Consider the following 14,390-nt stretch of genomic DNA (forward strand, 5'->3'; position numbering starts at 1 on the left):
CTAATGGCCCTTCTAGTTTGTGAGTTCTTGGTGAGTTCTTTCCCTGCAGAATTGATGCATAATTTTAACCACGGTTTTGCCAGCATAATTAAGGCCTGTGTTGCCTTTCCTCTGCAACCTTCCCAAACTTGCATCCAATAACCCCGCTTCTACTTCTGGAATTAAGATGGTGTGCACTGCTTGATAAAATCTCCAGCTTCATGGATTGGGGACAAAATCACAGTCCTCACTGCCGTGTGTCCTTAGTACAGATGAGTCTTCCACGTCTGTGGCCCTGGCCAGCTGTCTGTCCTGCTCCTGCAGTGCTTTCTAAGCCATTCTACTTTCCTCCAGGGTCCTACTCTTTTTTCTTTACATCTCTCTTGGTTGATGACCTTGCCTTCACCCCTGTTGCAAATTAGTACTGTTAAGACTGACTTTCTACTCTCATGTCAATCAACTGGTCTACCTCTGCACCTTCCTGTCCCCTCGAGGGCCGGGCTGCACTCTCACTGTCTGGGCATCCTGTCAAATGCAGATTATGAGTCAGCAGGTCTGGAGTACATTTTAACAAGCTCCCAGGTGAGGTCATGGCTACTGGTTCCAAGATTTCACCTGAGAAGCCGAGTGTTTGTGAACACCTACTTCTTGTTTCCTTAGCATCTATTCATCCCTCCCTCCTTCCACCATCAATCCATGTGATTCTGGGGAAGCTAATTCCACTATCATCTTGCTTCTTGGCAAGGTCAATATTTCATCTTGTGCCAGGGACCACAGTGACTGTTCACAATTGGACATGGTCCCTGTTCCCTGCGTAGAGCTCAGGGAGTTTTGGAAATTCTGTGACACAGACCTGTTTCTTCTGGATGGTTGATGTGAGGCTGTGACTCTGGTAACAGAACTGCCATATTTTTTGCTCCAATGAGGCAGCATCTGGAGAAGGAAGGTAACCCATGGAGAGAGGCAGGGCCACGATGTCCCAGGGAGGTGGGGCAGAGCTCCCGTCACACGGGCCTGAAGCCTCTCTGCCCTGGGCTTTTGTGTGCAGAGAAGCAGTGTGTTCTTGCTCTTAGTTTAGGCCCATTGGCTCTGGTTTTCTGTTACACGTGGCTAAAAACATCTCCGATGGAACAAGAGACATTGCATAGCAGTGGTGAGAACAGATTACTAAATAATTCTGAGACAAGCCATTCAATACAATAAAATCAAATCTCTTACACCATATAACATTGCTAAGCAAATTATAATTAATTAATGGTTGACATAAAAACCATTATTTTCATATCCACCCATTTTCTCATGTTTCCCCAGCTCTTCTCTTGCATATGGAAATGAATCTCAAGTCTTCTCTTTACTGGTTGAGTTTTCTGCAGTGCTGTCATTTTTTTCTTTAAAAAAAAATTGTTGTTTTTTGGCTGCATCGGGTCTTATTTGCGGCACTGCAGGATCTTCGTTGAGGCATGTGGGATCTTTTGATGTTGTTGTTGTTGCGACGTGTGGGTTTTCTCTCTCTAGTTGTGGTGCAGGGGCTCCAGGTTGTGTGGGCTCTGCAGTTGTGTCGCAAGAGCTCAATAGTTGTGGCGCGTGTGGGCTTAATTTCCCTGTGGCATGTGAGATCTTTGTTCCCCGACCAGGGATCAAACCCGCGTCCCCTGCATTGGAAGGCTGATTCTTTACCACTGGGCCACCTGGGAAGTCCCATCTGCAGTGCTGTCTTAATTAGTCATCCCTGGGAAGGCAAGCTTGTGCTGCAGCCCATGGAGCACCACACTGGCCACCACAAGAAGCAGAAGTAATGCCGTCCTCTGCTTCTCTCATTAACTCCGCATGGCAGGCATTGCACACGTATTAAACAGAAAAGGAAACTCAGAAATGCAAAAGGGCTCACCTAAGCTCTCTTGGGGTAGATGTGGCAGAGTTGGAATATCAATTCAGGAAGCTCCTCCAAAGCCATTCTCTTTATGGTAAACATTTGATGATCTCTTCCACCCTTCCTTGGGCAGGGGAAGTACCCTGTCCCCTCCACAGGGGCAGACACACTGATCCTCCTAATTACGGGGTGAACACAGGACCCAAGAGAGCCAGTCAGATTCCCTCTCAGAAGTTTGCATCTTGAGCTGACACACAGTGGGGAACCATTAGAGCTGAGCCGTCCTGTAGAATGTCCCAAAGAGCTGGCTTATGTGGCTTCTACTGACCACCCCAGGCTTCCCAAGTCCTGGCTGCCCAGCTTTTCCATGACTATGATCTGCCAAATGGTCTTCCAATAGTTTTGGTTTGTTTTAAGTACGTTGGATTCAATTTCTGTTGCTTGCAACCAACGGGCCATATTGATATTCTCTTCTTGGTCAACAGTATTTTCTCCCAGAGGAAATATCAAGGAGACAATGGCTCTCAAGATGGGTTTTGGAGGTAAGCAAGAGTTAGTCAGTTACAAGGGGGTGGGGTTGAGAATTCCAGTTAGCTAGGAAAGCATACTTATAAGCACAAGTGCTTCAGGGAACCTCAAGTATTCTGGTCTGGCTGTCATGTGGTTAGGAGAATGACCTGTGTTAGCCAAGAATGAGTCAGGAATGCAAACCCACTATGCAAGTTATGGAACAGGGAATGAGACCTTACACAGTCTGGGGTTGCTGGAGGGTGTGCATGGGTAGACACGTTGGAGCTTGCAGGCAATTCCAAAGTGGGACCTCGAAGAGGAGCCCACAGAGGAAGATGCAATGCCACTGTCTCTCTGTGGCTCCTACGTGGGTTTGCCGTGAAGCGTCTGGTGATCAGCAGCAACAGAGGAGAGGGAGGGCAAGCTGGAACTTTCTGTTACTTCCAAGTCTCTTCATTACCTTATCTGATCACACAGATTTTCAGGGAGTCAGTGAAGAACACTAGCCTGCAACCACAAGGAAGGGAATGCTGGGGACACCACTCCCAGCCTGACCTAGTCAGCTAGAGTACAATCAAGCACATGACCTGACCAGAGTTGCAGCATTTGGAGATAACTCAGCACCAGAGTGAATCCTGCAGCAAGTTGGGAGAGGCAGAAGGTGCCCATGGGAATTACACACATCCCCGAGAAGTGAGGAAGGATAGCAGAAAGGGAGGGTGCTATGGTCTCAAACTTTGTGTCCCCCCGAATTCATATGTTGAAACTTAATGCCCAGTGCAATGCTATTAGGAGGTGGGGCCTTTGGGAGGTGATTAGGTCATGAGGATGGAGCCCTCATGAATGGGATTAGTGCCCTTAGAAAAGAGACCCCAGGGAGTTTTCTCACCCCCTCTTCCCCCTGATCTCAAACTTACAAACTCCAGGATGGTGAGAAATATATTTCTGTTGTTTAAGCCACCCAGTCTGTGATATGTTGTTAGAATAGCCTGAGCAGATTAAGACAGAGGGACAGGAGAGATGTGGGCAGTGACACATACTGGACTTGGGTAGTCAAACATAGCTGGTCAGTGAGGAAGATGGGAGTTTCTAGAAGAACCCCTAAGTCAGGCTTGGGTATCTAGAGGGAAAAAAGGGATATGAGAGGGCAGTCTCCCTGAGTTGGAAGGATGAAGGAAGCTGTCCTTGGAGGTAGAGTTGGCACCATTTCCAGGATTCTGGATGGGATGGAGCTTGTTCAGAAAGATTTCAGGGACCTGGCGGAGGGAGAGGGGTCGCTCTACAGCTAGTCCCATGCCCAGGCTGGCAGTGTCTTGACTGAGCAGCACAGACCTACAGACACTGGTTAATCTTTATTGAGCTCCCACCTGGCCATCCAGGTGACTCATTCATAACCAGGACAAACAGATGGAGAGATGGACAATATGGAAGAAAACCCAGCACAACTGAGCTCTGATAGAAGAGCATGGTGTGAACTCTCAGTCTGCCCCAGACCCGGGGTCAGGGAAGACTCAGCAGGGGACGGATTTCTAAATCACACCTGGCAGTTGAGTGAGAATCAGTAGTGTGCCAGAGAGAGGAATCAGCACCGCAGAGCCCAAGGGCCAGGGAGAGCACATGTTGTGAAGAGAGGAGACAAGTCCAGGTGGCCGGAACAACCTGAAAAGGGAGCTGGCGGACTCAGGGCTGGAGAAGTCAGGTGTTCATGATGTCTGACACGGCAATGCAGAAGGATGGATAAATCAAGGTAGACACTCAAAATTAAAAATATTCTGTCTTTAACCTTTTAAATAAACTGAACTCTATAAAGGTTAAACAATATATGTATTGTTTATGGAGTGATAAAATCAGTAGTGCAAAGCATTTAGCAAAAGATTCTAATTATGTTCACATTATCCAATGAAGTTTTGAAATGACTGGTGCCGTCTTTGGCTTTCCCTGGCTGTCACTACCTGTCCCACGTCTGCGCCTTGTTGGATTGATGAGCTGCACAGTCTTCTAAGGACCATCACCTACCTTCACAGTCATTTGGGTACCCGAGGGCACACTCACCGAGAATCTTCTGACATGACAGCATTGATCCTGGGATAGGACTTTGCTCAAATTCTGCTGAATTAACTGCGGTGACATTCAATAAGGCTTAGCTCTAATACTGCTCTTTAGAAACGACCAAATACATCAGTGAGAATTGCTTATTGGAATGAAAGGTTTATTTAGTTGGCTTAATTTTATCAATTTTCCTTCACCCTCAGCCCACAGTCTGTCATTTGGCCACCTCTTATGACTCAATAACTTGGAAGAACTTTTGGTTCAGTGTACTTTTCACTTCTGTTATAACACAATACATACATTTTTGTGTAATGTATTCAGACCACCAGATGGTTTTTCTCTTTGAAATGATATTTCATTTTGCTTTGTTTTGATTGGAATATCATGGTCCTTCAGTGCTCTGATAGATTGTGCTGTGTTTTCACGAATATATTTTGCTTTGTATGTTTGATCACATTGAGCATTCCTCAGATTGATCCATTTGTTCTAACAACTGGAACTTCTTCCATTACAGCCACATCTCTAGAAAAGATTTCCTGTTCCGATGGTTAATGACTGCAACTTCACAATTCCTGCAGGAGGGAATCCAAAAGGCTGGAAAGGGCCACCAAACTATCTTTGCAGTGTCGGTCTGGAGACCCCAACATTGTTTTCCATTTCCCATTATTTTAACTCCCTTTTTCTACATATGTTATTTAATCCTCATATAGCAAGGTTACCTTGCTATATGGTAGTAAATATAAAGCTTATTGAGAAAAGTTAAAGCCAATTAGTTGATTTATAGTATTTTTAAATTTTATTTTTCAGAGATGAATGCAGCATTATGGCTGATGTCAGATCAAACTATCCTAGTATTTTCTATCTGCTGTTTGGAACTCCATATTTTTCCTGCAATACTGCACTCCACCGCCTAGAAAGGATCAAATAGACATGGATGTAAATACTTCACTCTGAGACCATATTTTATGAGCACTGACAATAAAGTTTGATATATTGTTTCAGATATCTTACAGTGTCACAAAACCATTTATTTACCATGAAAATCTTAGATTTTACATTTTAAGTAAATTATTAAAATGACTTTTTTTGTCAAAAGGTTGAAGTTTTATTGGTTATAATTGAAATTTTACAGTTTTGATTTATATATTTTCCCCCAAATTGTTTTCTTTTTTCAGTCAGATATATATTCTGCAGCAAATTGATTCCATAAATTTAGATTGCAGTGATATGCCCATATCAATATGATCTTTTGTCTTATTAAATGTATTGTGTCTAAAAATGCCAAATTATTTTTTAACTACACAGCAAAACTTTTAAATTGTGATGGTGGTTGTTAAAGGTTAATATGATTTATGAATATTATTTGATTAGCTTTTCCCCAAATGCTTTATTATATGTAACTTATAATGTTATTACATGTTTTCTCATCGATGGTTGCAAATTGTCTCTCTGAACTGGGAGATTTCTCACTGCCCATTCTGATAAAGTAAATGTTTAACACTTTCCACCTTTAACCATATAACTTTTGAGTAACATTTCATCCAACAACTGTATCACAACAACAAAAGTAAGCCACTTGTTTTTCTTGAAATTAGCAAGCTATATCTTTTCATTTCAGGAAAAACAAAGTATTTCATGACAAGGTACTGCAAGTTATCCAAAGTATGAAAACAAGATGATGGACTTACTTTTATCTCTGTTTTCTCCCCAGAATTAAGAAAGACTGTAAAGGGGAATTCCCTGGCAGTCCAGCGGTTAGGACTCTGCGCTTTCACTGCTGAGGGCATGGGTTCAATCCCTGGTCAGGGAAATAGGATCCCATAGCTGCACGGCGTGACCAAAAGAAAAGACTGTAAAGGGTTAGACAGAAGGCATAACCCTGAGGGACACAGAGACAAGCAAGCAAATGGCAGTTACTGCATCTTGGATGCTGGTGATAAGATGGACAAGGGGTAACTGAAGTGCAGAGAAAGCTGAATTCTTGCTCAGCAATGTGGAGCCAGCTGAGAAATGGGTCTAATTCATACACTGGAATGCAGAAAGGACTAGGAATCAGAGGCATCAGACCCCGCTGACATGGGGAAGTGGGTGCAGTGGGAAGCAGGGTTGTTAGAAAGTTTGCATGGGGAGCCATTTAAATCCTCTAGTCCTGTTCTCCTGCCCTGCTGCTCCTTGATCGCCCTCCCTGGCTCTGGAAATGTCTGAAAGTTTGCTCCCTGCAGAGGACCAGGTGAGGGAGGCTGGACTCAGATGCAAGCATCGCTGAGGGGGGTTGATACTGAAATGTCATCTCACCTGCCCCCTTTCTCCACAAGAGTACAAGAACGTTGGCAGCCAGAGGTATACCCTTCAGGCAGGAGACCCCATGACCTTCTCCAGAAAAATCCACCAGCCCCAGAAAAAAGATGATGAAATAGCCCAGGTGACTGAAAGTCACAAAAAGCCCACCAGCCGAGTAAGTGTCCCTGCACCTACTCCTGATTTTGCAGTGAGTGTATTTGTACCTTGTTCTAAGGTCAGAGGGCCATGAATCAGACATTTGAAGACAGAAAGTTTCCAACAAAAGAAACAGAAACCAAAGTAAATAGAAAGAGCACAGGGGGGTGTTGGTGGGGGCTGGAAAAATTGGGAGAAAAGACAAACAATGTAAAAATAAAATTTCCTGAGAACTATGATTTGTATTCTTAAAGAAATAAAGGAAGATATTGCTCCTAAGAAATCAAAGCAGGTTAAAAACCAAAAAGGAATGTTCATAGCATAAAAACAGGTCTTGGAAACTAAAAAAATATGAACAGAGAAACGAAGAGTTTTAGTGGAGGTGATGGAAGGAGACTAGGGGATATCTCCAAGAAAATAGACTTGAAAAGAAAATTAGGAAGACGATGGGAGAGAAAAATGAAGAATATTAGAAGAGTACTCCAGGAGATCTGACATCTGAACAAAGGAACCCCACTAGTGGAGGTGAGAGAAAAGAGAGAGGAATTTATCAAAGAAATCACTTAAAGTTCCTAGAACAGAAGGACTTGGGTTTCCAGTTTGAAAGGATTCACTGAGTGCCCTGCAAAATGGAAGAAAAAAGACTCTCCTCAAAGCACAAAACTTGGAATGTCAAAACGCAAACACTGAGATCAAGAACAATCCTAACACCTTACAGTGAGGGGGAGGAATGTGACCCAAGCCCAACAATATGGCGGGGGCTCACAGGCAGTGAAGGAGTGCCTTCCAGAGATTGCAGGGAAATGATGTCCAGCAGAGACCCTAGACCCAGAAGGGCAAGCAGTCAGGAGGAGGATGGAAAAATGACATTTCAGTCCTGTAAGTTCTTGAGGAACTTGCTCTGCAGATACCCTTTCTCAGGAAGCTACTAGAGAATATGCTCCAGCAAAATGAGGGAACAAGTCAAGAAAGAGAAAAACAGGAGGTCCAGGAAGTAAGAGAGAGGTAAAGGAATGTTCACAATGACCTGTTACCTGAGGTGCCCTGAGGGTCTTGTGGACCAAGGCTGCAGAGTGAGCACCCTGAGGGAGCAGCAGCAGGAGGAAGGTCCTAGAAAGACTCCTTCCAAGAAAAAAAAATGCAGCTGGTGGAATACTTGATGTTTCTGAATGCATTGAGAAGAGATTCATATTTCTGGTGAAGGGTTTTGGAATAAATTTGTAATTGGTACAAAAAATGTAATAGCCTGCAATACCTTACAGTGAAACAAACAATATCTTTTTGTGGCATGAAATGCTTGCTAATTTTAAAAAAATGAGTGGCTTATTTTTGTTTTTAATGTCATAAATGTTGGCTGCATCTGTTGCTTGAAAGTCACCAAAGTTGAAATTATCAAACACATTTTTATCAGAATTGGCAGTAATGTACTGGTAAGTTCATGGTTCAAAGAAAGAAAATTTGTAGTCATCAATGCAAAAACATAAAGGCACATTATGAATTGGTTACATACAATAAAACATTTGACATATACTCGAGGACAAAAATTATGGAAGGATATTGATGATGCAAATGAAAAATATTTAGTAAATCTTACAAAAAATCTGCAATATTTCTTTTAACATCTTTAGTGGAGTATAATTGCTTTACAATGGTGTGTTAATTTCTGCTTTATGACAAAGTGAATCAGCTATACATATACATATATCCCCATATCTCCTCCCTCTTGCGTCTCCCTCCCACCCTCCCTATCTCACCCCTCTAGGTGGTCACAAAGCACCGAGCTGATCTCCCTGTGCAATTCAGCTGCTTCCCACTAGCTATCTATTTTACATTTGGTAGTGTATATATGTCCATGCCACTCTCTCACTTCGTCCCAGCTTACCCCTCCCCCTCCTCGTGTCCTCAAGTCCATTCTCTACGTCTGCGTCTTTATTCCTGTCCTAAAAATCTGCAATATTTTTGACTGCATAGTTAAAAATAATTGAACATTTTCAGACATGATATAGTTAATGGAATTTAAAAAATAATAATATTGATATGGGTATGTCATTGCAATCTAAAATTTATGGAATCAACATTTTGCAAACTATGTATCTGACTGAAATAAGAAAACAATTTTTGGGAAAATTTATTAATTAAAGCAGTAATATTTTAGTCATTACCAACAAAATGCATAGTTACATAGCTGAGATATATTGTATTAGTCTTCTCAGGCTGCCATAAAGAAATACTGAGTGGCTTAAACAACAGAAACTAACTGTCTTACAGTCCTGGATGCTGGAAGTCTGAGATCAAGGTGTTGGCAGATTCAGTTCTTGGTGAGAGCCCTCTCCCAGGCTGCAGATGGTTGCCTTCTCGCTGTGTCCTCACATGGAAAGGAGAGAGGAAGCAAGCTGTCTGGTGTTTCTTCTTATAAGGACACTAATCCCATCATGGGACTCCATCCTCATTACATCACCTAAACCTAATCACCTCCAAAAGGCTCCACCTACAAAACCATCCCATTGGGCTTCAAACATATGAATTTTGGGAGACACAATTCAGTCCATAGAGCATATCTAGACTTTAAAGAGGAGATAATTCTATGGCTGGGGGTGGGAGGACACTACCCCTTCGGAGAGCAGTTCCTCATCTCTCTGAGGCTAAATGGGCACATGCCTGTGACCTGGCAAATCTGCTCTCAGATGTGTGCACATGTGCATGTAAATATAAATGTCCACCCACAGGAGCATGAATAAACTGGGGTACATTCCTGTGATAGAACACCACATACAATGACATAAATGTATCTCAAAGTGGTAATTACGTGCTCAGGACAGCAAGTTGCAAAAAGTTGCATTCCATATGATGCCAAATATGCAAAGAAAAAAAACATGCAATACACTGTGGTCCGTTGTTTGTGGATATGTATATATGTAGTATTTGGATTAACTTTAACTATGTGAACAAGTTCCAAAAACAATATGGTGATGATTTAGACTGAAGTCCTATAAAACATATAAGATAAATTGAAGAGAAGGGACATATATATTCTACTAAGTTTCTCCATCAAGAAATAATATATGTCTCACCATACAAACAGTTTTTGTATTCTATTCTGTAAATATTGATAGTTTTCTTCCTTAGGCACTATACACTTCTTTTAGGATTATCTATAGGTATTTTCTCTATTTTTGTTGCTGTTACTTCTGCTACTATTAATGGAATCTTTCTCCATTATAAATTATATTCTGTGATTGTTGTGTTATAGAAAAGATATTAATTTTTTACTCTTTATTCTTATATATTATCACTTCATACATTATAAGAATTTTAAGATGATTCTCTTAGTTTTCAGTACATTACTCCATTATCTTCTAATTGTAATACTTTTATTTTCTCCTTTTAAATAATTGTATGTCTTGTTCCTGTTTTATTTTTTAATCTTCTGCATCGGCTGAAACTTCCAGAAAAATGTTAAATAATAGTGATAACAGGCAATTTTGTTTTGCTTCTAACTAAAATGAGAATGTCTTTGAAGTATGTTACCGGTTGCCGCTCAAAATTAGATTTTTAGATTTCTCAACTTTTTACTACTAGTAGATGTTAAATGGTATTAAATTTACTTTGGGGCATTAAGTGAAACATTTTAAATTAGAACCTTTTCATGTCAATGTATAACATTAACATCTTTCAACAGATTATATTTTAAATGCACAATTCTACCATTAGATGGTGCTGTGCCCCCAATTTTTCTGATGCTCTAACATTATTGATTTGTTGTTAAAAGTTTAAACCTTTGAATTTAATATGATTCTCAAATGAGTGTCCTTTCAACTTTCTCCAAACTGACCCTAAATTAAGAATATTTTTTAAACCTTTCCCCCCCTCTTTATTTGGTCAGTTTTATAGGAGGTATAATTTACACACAATCCAGTCTACAATCCAGTCCACAATCCAGAGTTCTAACAAATACATAGAGTCTTGTAACCACCCCACAGTTGATATTTAGAACATTTCCATTACCCTGATAAGTTCCCTCATACGTTTTTGTAGACAGCCCTCTTCCTTGACCAGCCCCTGGAAACCACTGATCTGCTTTTGTCAGTGGTTGCCTTTTCTGTAGTTTCACGCACGCAATGTGTGATCTGTTGTGTCTGGTCTCTTTTCTGTAGCATCGTGCTTTTAGGGTTCATCCATGTTGTCAAGTGATTCTGTAATTTGTTCCTTTATATTGGAGAATAGCATTTCATTGTACGGATATATGACAATTTATTTATCCATTCACCCTTTGATGAGCATTTGGGTTGTTTTTAGCTTTTGGATATTATGAATAAAACGGCTATAAACTTTCACGTACAAGTCTTTGTGTTGACATATACTTTCACCTTTCTCTAATGAATACATAGCAGAGGAATTGCTGAGTCAGATAATTCATATATGTTTAATTTGATAAGATGCTGCTTCCAAATGGTTTTTCCAAAGTGGCTGTACCATTTTACATTCCCCCCAGCAGTGCATGAGAGTTCCAGTCTCTCTCTCCACATCTTCACCAACACTTGGCATCATCAGTCTTTAAAATTCTGCTGGGTGTATAGTTATATTTCATTGTGGTTTTACTTCACATTTCCCTAATGTCTAAGGTTGTTGATCATCTTTTCATGGGCTTCTTGGCCATCTGATACTCTTAGGTGAACTGTCCAAATTGTTTGGGCCCTTTTAAAAAAGTGGGTTATCTCCTTATTATTGAATTGTAACAGTTTTTCATATATTCTGGGTAGAAATCTTTTATATATTTTGTAAATATTTTCTCATAGTCTATGGTTTGCCTTTTCATTTAGCTTAATGGTATCTTTTGAAGAGCAAACATTCTCAATTTTGAAGTCTATTTTACGAAGTTTTAAAATATATGGTTCATGCTTCAGGGGTCCAATTTAAGAAATCTTTGCCTAAACCCAGGAGACCAAGATTTTCTTCTGTTTTCTTCTAAAAGTTTCATAGTTTTAGCTTTTACATTTAGATCTATGAGTCATTTCAAATTAGTCTTTCTATATAGTGTGAAGTAGGGGTTGAGTTTAATTGTTTTGTTTTGTTTTTACACGGGGATAGCCAATTGTTGTAGCACCTTTTGTTGAAAAGATTATAGTTTTTCCATTGAATTGCCTTGGCACCTTTGCCAAAAATTAATTGACCTTGTATGAGTGGGTCCATTTCTGAACTATTTTTTTTTCTATTGATCTATATGTTTATTTCCCGTAGACCTTATTACCATGCTGTCTGGGTAATTGTTCATTTCTAGTACATCTTACAATCAAGAGTGTGAGTCCTAAACCCTGCTCTTCTTTTTCAAAATTGGGTTGGCCATTCTAGGTCCTTCTCATTTTCACATACATTTTATAATTAGCTCAATTTCTACAAAAAAGGCTCCTGAGATTTTGCTTGGGATTGCACCAAATCTATCCATCAATTTGGGGAGACTTGACAGCATAACAATAGCAAGTCATGAGCATGATATATCTCTCCATTTATTTGAATTTTCTTTAATTTTTCTCAGATTTGTTTTATAGTTTGTGCATCTTTTAATTTAATAATAAACTTAAATAAATTTATATAAACACTTATATGAAATAAGTATTTCATATTCTTTGATATCATTGTAAATGGGATTTAAAATTTTTTAATTTCCAATTTTTCATTGTATTTCTAGCATACAAAAATTTCCAATACATTGTACTTCTAGTATATATGAATACAATGGATTTTTGTATATTGACCTGGTATCCTACAACCTCATTACACTCATGCGTTAGTTTTAGCAGCTTTTTTGTAGATTCCTTAGATTTCTCTACACAGAGTCTCATGTCTTTGTGGACAAAGCTGGTTTTATTTCTTCCTTTCCAATCTATATGGCTTTTATTTAGTTTTCTCTCAAGGACTTCTGTGGTAGGCAGAATCATGGCATTAGAATGTCCACGTTCTAATCCTTAAATCTGTGAATGAATTAGCTGACATGACCTAGGGCAATTAAGTTTGTGGATGGAATTGAGGTTGCTAACCAGTGACTTCAAAAGATTATTCTGGATTATACAGGTGGACCCAGTGTAACCACAAGCGTCCTGATAAGGGAAGAAATTGGCAAGGAGGAGGTCAGAGTGATGGGGTGAGAGGGACTGGGCCACAGTTGCTGGCTTTGAAGATGGAGGAAGGGGCGGTGAGCTGAGGAATGTGGGCAGCTTCTAGAAGATGGAAAAGGCAAGGAAATGATTCTCCCCAAGAGTCTCCAGAAGGAGCCAGCCCTGCCCACACCTTGATTTCAGCCCAGTGAGATCTGTGTCAGACTTCTACTCTACAGAACTGTAAGATAATAAATATTAAAAGAATGAAATAATGCCATTTGCAGCAACATAGATGGACCTAGAGATTGTCATACTGAGTGAAGTAAGTCAGACAGAGAAAGAGAAATATTGTATGATATGGCTTGTATGTGGGATCTAAAAAGAAATGATAAAAATTAACTTATTTATAAAACAGAAACAGACTCACAGACTTAGAGAATGAACTTATGGTTACCAGCAGGGGGGAAGGGTCAGGGGAAGCGATAGTTAGGGAGTTTTGGATTGACATGTACACACTGCTGTATTTAGAGTGGATAACCAGGGACTTCCCTGGTGGTCCAATGATTAAGACTCTGCACTCTCAATGCAGGGGGCCTGGGTTCAATCCCCGGTCAGGGAACAGATCCCACATGCCACAACTAAAGATCCCATGTGCCACAACTAAAGATCCCATGTACTGCAACTAAAGATCCAGCATGCCGTAACTAAGACTCAGCACAGCCAAATAAATAAATAAATAAATATTAAAAAATATAAAATAAAATGGATAACCAACAAGGAGGACCTACTGTATAGCACAGGGAACTCTGCTCAATATTATGTAATGACCTAAATGGGGAAAGAATTTGAAAAAGAATAGATACATGTATATGTATAACTGAATCACTTTGCTGTACACCTGAAACTATCACAACATTGTTAATCAACTATACTCCAATATAAAATAAAAAGTTAAAAACTAAATGTGGGTAAGATTCCACTCTCCTAATGCAGGGTGCCCGTGTTCGATCCCTGTTCAGGGAACTAGATCCCTCATGCATCCCGCAACTAAGAGTCCGCATGCCTCAACTAAGATCTGGCGCAGGCAAAATAAATAAATAAAAAATAAATATATAAATATTAAAAAATATATATGTGGTTTCAAGGCACTGAGTTTGCTGTAATTTGTTACAGCAGCCCCAGAAAATTGAACAACCTCCAATGTTGAAGAAAAGTGGTGAGAGTGGACAGAAGATGCTTTTTAAATGGAGTACATTGATTTTTAAATAATGCTCTTTACAATAACAATTGAAATCATGGACATTTCCTGGACACCTGACATGAATTCGATCTGGAATAAGATGGATCTGGACCCATTTAACATTAATCCTGGTGATTGTTACTTGAGAACCGAAGGATGTTTTTAGGCAGGGGTCCCCAACCCCTGGCCATGGACCGGTACCGGAACCGGG

The 14,390-nt window shown here is 40.2% G+C and overlaps 1 long non-coding RNA gene and 1 other non-coding gene across 2 annotated transcripts in view; one reads left to right on the forward strand and one right to left on the reverse strand.

The window, feature by feature from the left end:
• Positions 1–14,390, reverse strand: part of LOC132597425 (uncharacterized) — a 45,885-nt gene that overhangs the window by 14,099 nt on the left and 17,396 nt on the right. The window lies entirely within an intron of this gene.
• Positions 13,486–13,558, forward strand: TRNAE-CUC (transfer RNA glutamic acid (anticodon CUC)). Its single transcript has one exon. It is a non-coding gene; the product is annotated as a tRNA-Glu (tRNA).

Source organism: Globicephala melas, chromosome 6, assembly GCF_963455315.2.
Source record: "Globicephala melas chromosome 6, mGloMel1.2, whole genome shotgun sequence".
Classification (NCBI taxonomy): domain Eukaryota; kingdom Metazoa; phylum Chordata; class Mammalia; order Artiodactyla; family Delphinidae; genus Globicephala; species Globicephala melas.